Source organism: Lutra lutra, chromosome 15 (genome assembly GCF_902655055.1).
Source record: "Lutra lutra chromosome 15, mLutLut1.2, whole genome shotgun sequence".
Classification (NCBI taxonomy): domain Eukaryota; kingdom Metazoa; phylum Chordata; class Mammalia; order Carnivora; family Mustelidae; genus Lutra; species Lutra lutra.
Window position 1 is genome coordinate 15198492 of NC_062292.1, and position 9068 is coordinate 15207559.

The window sequence follows — 9068 nt, forward strand, 5'->3', positions numbered from 1 at the left end:
AGACCATACATGTTGGGCAAGACATTTTTAAATAGCAAAACCCTTGACTTCTCTTTGTAGTTGGTTAGTTGGTGAGCGGGGATGAAGTTGGGGAGAGCAGGTGTAACGTGTTGGATCACATGACACAGCAAACAGGAAAGCCATCTCTTCTGTCCAGCAGGAGATCAACTTTTACAAAGTTGAACTTCACTTCCTGCCCAACTAGGAAATCTTCACCGCCTTCCCCCTCCCCCCACAACAGGTGCTCTGAGGTGTGAGAGTCTGGGTCAGCCCAATGGCAGAGGAACCAGCCATTCCCAGCACGACAGGGACCTGCGACTGATGCTGAAGCAGCAAGAAAAATAACATGGAAAATACAGGAAAAGTAATCATGGAAAGATTCAGAACTACAAAAAGAGAAGCAGGGCCTCATCTCTACTTCTATCCTGGTGTGTGACCTATTTTATTGATGTGGTGCTTTATAGAGTAATTCTTCAAAAGCTCTGGGTATTCTTTCTCTTACAGACAGATCTGTGTGGTATACTCGTAGCACTTGAGAAGTGGTTTGGATTTATGAACTAACATGCTTCCGTGAGGAACAAAGCCGCAGTTCTCTATGGAAAATGTAACTGGGTTTCCTGAAATTCTGTTCTACTCGCTGGCACAAATAGCCCATGTTTTAAAAATCATACAGTCTTTTGGATCTAAGTTTCTGTTAGCTCTTCTCTGCCAAAAATGATCTCTCTTTGACATATTATTAAGAAGAAGTGCCTCAAAAAAAAAAAAAAAAAAAACCCAGAATGTCCCAAAATATGGAGCAGTGGCTCCACACCATAGGCAGCTAAAAGGAAAAGCAGCACAGAACCCAGTCATTCGTTTCTTGAACCGTGTGGAGGAATTACATCTGTGTCTGTGCGCTCCAGTTGAAGAGGGAAGATATCAAAGACCTGGAGGTCTACAGCGTTCTGGAGTTATTCTCGAGAAGTTGTGGATGCAACGCATGGAGAGTAACCACTGCACATAGCAAATAAAATAAAAACATACAGGTATAGATTCCAAAGACATGTGTCACGAAGTCTGTAGGAAGGGGCGGAATTTATACCTTTGGCTGACTCCGAGCTTGGCGCTGACTTTTAAGAGAATACCCAGATGGCAACAATGATGGAAAATCAGCACTCATGGGGGAGAGAGGCCATTAAAAAGGGAAACAACTCTGAAGTGAGTCCAAGAGGAGGGAAGCATGGATCATTTCTTTCTACAAAGTTCCTTTTTGTCAAGAAGATGAACTGATTTTAAAGATTTCAACTTATTTCTCCTCAAGAGACAGTTCGCTGCCTACTAAAGTCATTCAAATGAAAATGTAAGCAACCTTGAAAACATCCATTCTATATTAATTGAGACCCCCATGAAGAATCAAAGACATCTTTTTGAATTTAGTGTGCTTTCGAAGTGTGTGGATTATGACTCAACAGTCATACATTACATATATTTCGTTCTCACATATCTATCATGTAAAAGAATGTAAAACCAGCCATCAGGATGCTGACAGTGTCTGTGGGGAAAAAGATAAAATGTGGGGAAAAAAATGTTTTGGCAAATTTTCAAAAACAGTAAGGTCAACCTGATTTCTCCATAATTTGAATAACTTTATTTTTTAAAATTTTTGTTATTTTTAAAAAATCCTATTTATTTATTTATTTATGTATTTAGAGAGCACACGAGTTGGGGTGAGGGGCAGAGGGAAATGGAGAGAGAGAGAGAGAATCTCTAGCAGACTATTCACTGAGCACACAGCCCCACATGGGGCTCGATCTCACAAGCCACCCCAGTAAATCAAACCAGCTCCCTCCACACTGTCTGACAGGGGAAGGCAGCCAACCTGGCCAGATAGCAGGTATGCAAACGTGCACCACAAATTAAATAAAAGAAGCGGTTGTTTGCAAAATCAGTTTAGCAAACTGCAGGATATTACCCACATGGTGGGGTTTCAACCTCTCACTGCCTCTCACTCCCTATTTTTCTATGCATAATACTCATTTTCAAATATCTAAGACTGGGCTGATGGGACACTGTCGATAATGAGACTTCAAAACTTTTCTGCTTTTCAAAGGCTTTCAACTAATCTCTGTTCCTCTGTCTCATGACAAATAACCCTAGCTTCAGTTTTACAGACGAGATTGAGCCCTGTATCACATGCATGCCTTAATTTTCCTCCTCGCCACCTCTAAAATCCCCATGTATATCCCCAAGACCCTTGTCCACTCCTTTTCTAGGTAAAACCAGCCTTTGTCCTTATTAAATCCGAAACTGATTATCCAAGCTCAGGATTCCATTTCATGTGATTCCATTTCACGTGATCACACTTCATGTGTGATGTCTCGTGTCTTTGATCTCTTCACCTGCCTCCTCTGCTTGCTCCCCTTCCAAACATACCAGGTGTTTGGGTTCAACATGTGTTTCCTTGTTCATGCCACTTTGTCAACTTCCAAGGTTCTCAATATATGTATGGGTAAGGGTTAAAAAATCTAGAATCTATAGCTGGACTGCCTGGGTTCAAATTCCGTTGTTTCTCTTTCTAGCTGTGTGACATTGTGTGAGAGCTCTCCTTCTGTCAAACAGGTATCATAATAACAGCGGTGTTCTGTTAATGTGGTTCTGGGGGCAGGTGAGAGAGGAAGTGCTGATTTGTGTGTGTAATTTCCATGGTGCAAATACTTCCACCCTGGTTGATTTCAAGCTACCAGCATGACCTCACTGAATTCTGCGTTGGGATGAGATGCTCCCACTCAGTTCAGGGGAGCAGGGTCCTGCTGGCTCCCTGTGCAGCGCATTCACAGGATTGCTATGATTAAGGTAATATAAGCAAAGCACTCAGAACAAGCTGTATTAATAATAAGTACTCAATAAATGCTGGCTTTTCCATGTCCTTACAGAGATAATTTGAAAATTATCCTTAACCATTCACTTATTTCTTAAATGCTGGGGAGGTTTTTGGGCATAGAGCATGGACTTTGTCGTTAAATAATCCTGGTTTGCATTTTTCATTTGTGTGAGTTTATGCCAGGTTTTTCTTAATCTGTATAATAGCGACAATAATACCTACATATTAGGGTGGAAAAAATAAATGAGATAATACATGTAAAATGCTTAGAACACAAAAGATGTTCATTAAATGTTTATCCTTATCTTTCCATACTCTATTGAAATTGCTTTCAGATAATTAATACAATGCAAGCCAAAAATATATAAATCTGATAGGAATTTCTCAGTCTTTATCGTCTTGACTTCTGTCTTATTTCATATATTTGGTTATCTTCTCTCTGGACTTCCATAGCACTGAATCCTTCTTATTTTCCTACCTTTTTTCTTTAACTGTCTCCATTGATTTCTTTTCCCCATTCTGCCCTTTATAGATAGACATTCTCAAGGCGCCTGGGTGGCTCAGTCAGTTGAACATTGGACTCTTGGTTTCAGCTGAGGTTATGATCTCAGGGTCATAAGATCGAGCCCTGTGTTGGGCTCTGTGCTCAGCTGGGAGTCTGCTTGAGATTCTCTCTCCCTCTCCCTCCCACTCTGCCCTACCTCCACTCTCTCTCTGTAAAGTAAATAAGTAAATCTTAAAAAAGAAGAGAGACATTCTCCATAGTTCTCTCTTTTTTGCTTCTCCATCAATTGCGCTGTTGTTACTGAAGTGTAGTTGACACACACTGTTATATTAGTTTCAGGTGTGCGATATAGTGATTCAATGCCTCTGTATGTTATGCTGTGCTCCCCATGAGTGTAGCAACCCTCTGTGTTATTACGGTACCATTGACTATACTCCCTATGCTGTACCTTTTATTCCCATGACTTATCCATTCCGTAACTACAAGCCTGTACCTCCCACTATCATTCACCCATTTGCCCATCCTCCCCAAACCCTCCATTCTGGCAACCATCAGCATATTCTCTGTATATATGGGTCTATTTCTACGGTTTTTATTTGTTTGTTCATTTGTTTTCTTTTTTAGACTCCATATAGGAGTGAAATCATATGGTATTTGCCTTTCTCTGTCTGACTTATTTCACTTGACATTATGCCCTCTAGGTTCATCCTTGTTGTAATGGCAAGATCTCATTCTTTTTTATGACCGAGTAATATTCCATTGTATATATGTATACCACATCTTCTTTACCCATTCATCCATCTATGGACACTTGAACTGCTTCCATATTTTGGCTGTTGTAAATAATGTTGCAATAAACATAAGGGTGGATATATTTTTTCAAATTAATAATTTCACTTTTTTTAGAGTATCATTTTGCTTCTAGACATATCAACTATCACACTTTTGTTTTATCATCTCTGGACCAGACTGTAGGTTCCTGGAGGAAGTCATCGTTTACTTTTCCTCACTGTACTTCCTTAAAACACTTACCACAGATATTTAATAGCTTTGTAAGTACTTAAATATACTTTTAAGATAAAATTGGTACTCTACAGTAGAAAATTACTAAGTTAATGCTGACAAGGCATTTTGTTGTTGCCAGTTATAATGATTGTGTTTCTTTGTGCCAGGCTGTAAAGAATTGTCCTCTTAGGAAAGTTATACCCTATAAACTGTCCAGCTGAACATGGTCCATTGAATAAGCAACAATCAACAAGCTTAAGAACTTCAAGCAGGTGATTATATTCTTACTTTTGATGTGGCTTATGTGTCAGCCTATGTCACTGAGCCACTTTCCCCTCCTTTCATGAAGGTAGAGGCCACCAACCTGTGGAAGGGTGGAAAGCTAATGACCCTGTTTACTCCAGCTCTGCATGCATTTGTTTGTGTAATCCAATGAAGCTAAAGAACTTAGGAGGAACAAAAATGCTACCACTTCTTATTTTCATATCCCATGATGCCACGTGTATGTCTAATTCACTCTTTGCTGTACATATCTGACACTCCTGTCTCCCTCCACCTCAATAGATTGTGATGAGTGTCATTTTGCTAGAAATGATGAGTAAAAGTCATTATTTCTGGGCCCCTGAGAGGCACTAATATGTATAAATTCTACTTTTAAAATTTCTTAGTTAATAAAAAAAAAAGAGACTAGGGTTGAGTAAATAGTCTGAAGTCACTCACTGGCACAGGACATTCATAAATAGTTTGATCCAACCGTCCCTACATTGCTGCTTTTATGCTATTTATTGTCCTGACCCTAATTCTTATTTATGGATGGCAGCCTGAAGAATGTGACCCTGGATGAACGACTGTTCTGCTGCCTCTACTGGTCACAGTGAAGAAGTCACTATGGAAACAGTGATCTCTTCTCCCCCTCCACTTCCTGACCCTCTCACCCATTTACTGTTCAAAAGCTTCTGGGTCCATTTATGCGCATTGCATGGGCAATGATCATTGTAGAAAGGATGACCTAAATTTTGAATGCAGATCAAAGCGCCTTGCAGGAAAGAAGAATGTCTTTGTTTGATGTATGGAGATTGATTGGGAAAGAGACATATCTTTGGACATACATTTAAAAAAGCCCCATCTAGTCCAAATCAGCTAGAGAACCCTCCCCCCCCATAAGAAACATTTATATGTAGCTTTACATTTAGTTGTTTTAAAAACATATGTTGGTGCTTTATTTTCATTTCTTTAGGTATAAATTGTTTTTCCAGAAATATTGTACCTACAGGGAATAACAGCTCAGTTTACAACATCTTGACTTCTAGTTGTTGTCCAACAAACCAGTAAGGTTGGAGGTTGGAGGTCATTTGCCTCTGAATATCTGTGTTCATTTCTCTTTGTATAGAGGCATGCCTCATAGCAAAAGTTTGCTTCTTGTCCCATGAGTATTTACAGTCCATTCATTTGTTCATTCATTCATTCATTCATTCAACTGAAGATGCCCAGGTTCCCTCATATTTCTACAAGACGAGACTGTTACTCTTTTTCCACTGGATGAAACACTAATGGAATGAACACTTCTGTTTCCTTTTTTCACCTAATTAAATGGACTAATGAAGCTTATTGGTCAGTGCTATTACCTGATAGTGGGAAATTTCTCTTTCAGGATATGCCTATAGCCTATGTTCATGCAAGATGGACCTACCTGACTATTCTCCACATCTTAGGCCCAGTGGGTAGGATTTTTTTTTTTTTAAAGATTTATTTATTTATTTATTCGACAGAGAGAGATCACAAGTAGACGGAGAGGCAGGCAGAGAGAGAGAGAGAGGGAAACAGGCTCCCCGCTGAGCAGAGAGCCCGATGTGGGACTCGATCCCAGGACCCTGAGATCATGACCTGAGCTGAAGGCAACGGCTTAACCCACTGAGCCACCCAGGCGCCCAGTGGGTAGGATTTTTGAAGGAACTAGACCTGCAGAAGGAAAAGTCTGACCGTTCCCATTTGTTTTGCAGGCTCAGTAGTTTTCCAAAGGCTCCCCGTTTGGCCTCAGAATCCAGCCATATTCTCCAATCTAGCTTAATCAGTCTTGATTTTTTTGTTGTTGTTTTTGGTTTTTAGTTCTTGGGTTATCATTAACAAAACTAATTTTTAGATCTCTGTACAGCTTCCGGTGTCTGTTCTCTATCGTGAAGGGCCTGGAGGGGAGGAATGATGAGTGTCTGACACTCAAAATCTCTAATATTATGAGATATAAAATAGGTAAGGCAGCAGCCCTCAGGTAGCTTATAATGTAGCCGAGGAAGCCAGGAATGAGCAAATAAACCCAATTAAAAATTTAAAGCATCATAAGTTTCAATTTACTGGTGCAGACAGGGATTCATAAAAGACAGTAATCATTGAATGTTGGAGTACTCAGAGCCGGATTTCTTACAGAGGAAGTGGAATTCTGGAAGCAAGGTGGTTTCAAATATGGAGAGAAGCATCCCAGAAGACAGAAACGGAGCCCATCAAGAAATGACAAAGAACAGATTTGAGACTAACATAAAGAAGCTCTTTCTAATATGGAAAAGTCAAATTAGTTTCATATTATTGATTCTAGGGAAGGACCAATTAAAGTAATACCACTTCAAACAGAAAATATAATAAAAAAAAGTTTGAAATACAGAATTGAAGCTACAATTATGCAAAAAAATTTATTTTATTTTGGAGTTTACAGAACCCAGGTTTTAAATACACGTATGTACTAATTCTTAGGGTAAAAATAAATCAAATGATTTTTAATAAAATGTTTCTGATTATATTATATGATGGCATGATGTGATAGTTTCTATAACAAGTTTGATTTTTGTAACCTGATCAAAAAATTTAATGCTTGAAAAATTATTCTCTCCTTTTCTTTTTCTTTTCCAAATTTGGATGCCCAGTATGCGGTACTGAGATAGTCATTATCCTTGCTCATTATATGGTCTAGTCATTGGCCTTTGGATTTACTTATTTAATAGTATCAATCATATCCTCGAATCCATGATCCAATTCGGGGGCCATAATGCAACTTTCATCTTTGTCCCCCCATTTGCCTCTACCCTTCCTGTTATCACTGACTTGAATTTTAGGCTTATCATTCTCTTGTTTTATTTTTTTAGTTTTAGTGCTCACATTTGCTTTAACATTTAGTTTTACTGAAGAAGTTTCATGTTATACATAGTCTTTTAGGACTTGCTTATTTTTCTAAATGTAATATCACAAAAATTCAGCCATACTTCTGAATATGACTTTGATTCATTCATTTCACTGCAGTATACTATTCCATTATATGACCATATCACAATTTATCTATCTTGTTCTTCAGTCAATGAAGTTGTTTCCAGTTTTGTTCTTCTTGCTACAAAAATTCTCTTTAATGTTCATCCTGCTACAAAAATTCTCTTTAACGTCCTCATGTACACATGTGCAAGATTGCTGCAAAAATTCTCTTTAATATCCTCTTGTTCACATGTGCAAGACTGTCTTTTGTTAAACTATATGTCTAAGCATAGAATTACAAGGTCAAAAGGTATGCATATCTTCAATTTTATAAGATAATGCTAAAATTTTTTTCCAAAATAGTTATACCAGTTTATGTCCCCACTAGTGATATATAAAAGTTCTATTAATCCACATCTGCTGCCACACTTGGTATTGTCAGGCTTCTTCATTTTTATCAAACTATAGTTATAAAATGGCATCTCATTTGGTCTTGATTTGCATTTCCCTGATTCCTCGGGAAGCCAAGCTCTTCATATGTGTTGGTCATATGTGATTACTCTGAAATGACTGTTTTTTTCTCTGAGCCTCACTTTGTTTTTTTTCTTTTATCTAGAAATTCAGATAATAATATATATCTTATGGAAGTTAACCAGATACCCAATGCAAAGCATCTGGTTCAGTGTCTGTCATAAAGTAGATCTTTAATAGAAAATTTTTTTCCTTTAATAGGAATTATCTTTTCCTGTTCCTGATGTTATCTTCTGGTTTTCTCCCATATTTCTGGATTCCTTCCTCCCTTTCCTTCCTCCCTCCCTTCTTCTTTCCTTCCTTTTTCACCCCACCTCAGAACTGTTCTCTTCAGTCCCAGCTCAGTGTCTGAAGCTTTGGTTCTTACGTGGATCATCTAAGAAGCCCAAAGGTGCTTACTACGCTTCTGGACTTCCAAGACATCGATCTGAATTGACCACTGCTGTCTTTCTCCCACCGTTTGGGAAGTACGTCCACTCGGTCTTCTACCATATTTCGTTGACAATTTGTTCAGTTTCTGATCAGAGACTTTTGTATCCTTTTAGATCCTGTTCCTGCTCCTCAGACTGACACTGCATCATATCACTAGTGGGATCTGTCTTCCCTAGGCCTCTAATTTCCAACCCATCCTGCGGTAGGTGACCATACTTGCTCCCTGGATCCCTAGATACAACTCTTCTGTAGGCATCAGAGTCATCTAAGTCTGGGCTTTGCAAAGGTTATTGTGCATGTGAATCACCCAGGGTTTCTTAAATGTAGATTCTGATTTGCTACATCTGGGTGGGGGCTTTGAGACTCCGCACATCTAACCAAGTCTCGGGTGATCCCAGAGCTTCTGGTCTGTGAAAGGTCTAAAAAGCAAAGGTCTAGGTAATTTTTGAAGGTTTGACGGTTTCTTCCGGCTCTAGATTTTTACATGACAGGGACAAATAAAAT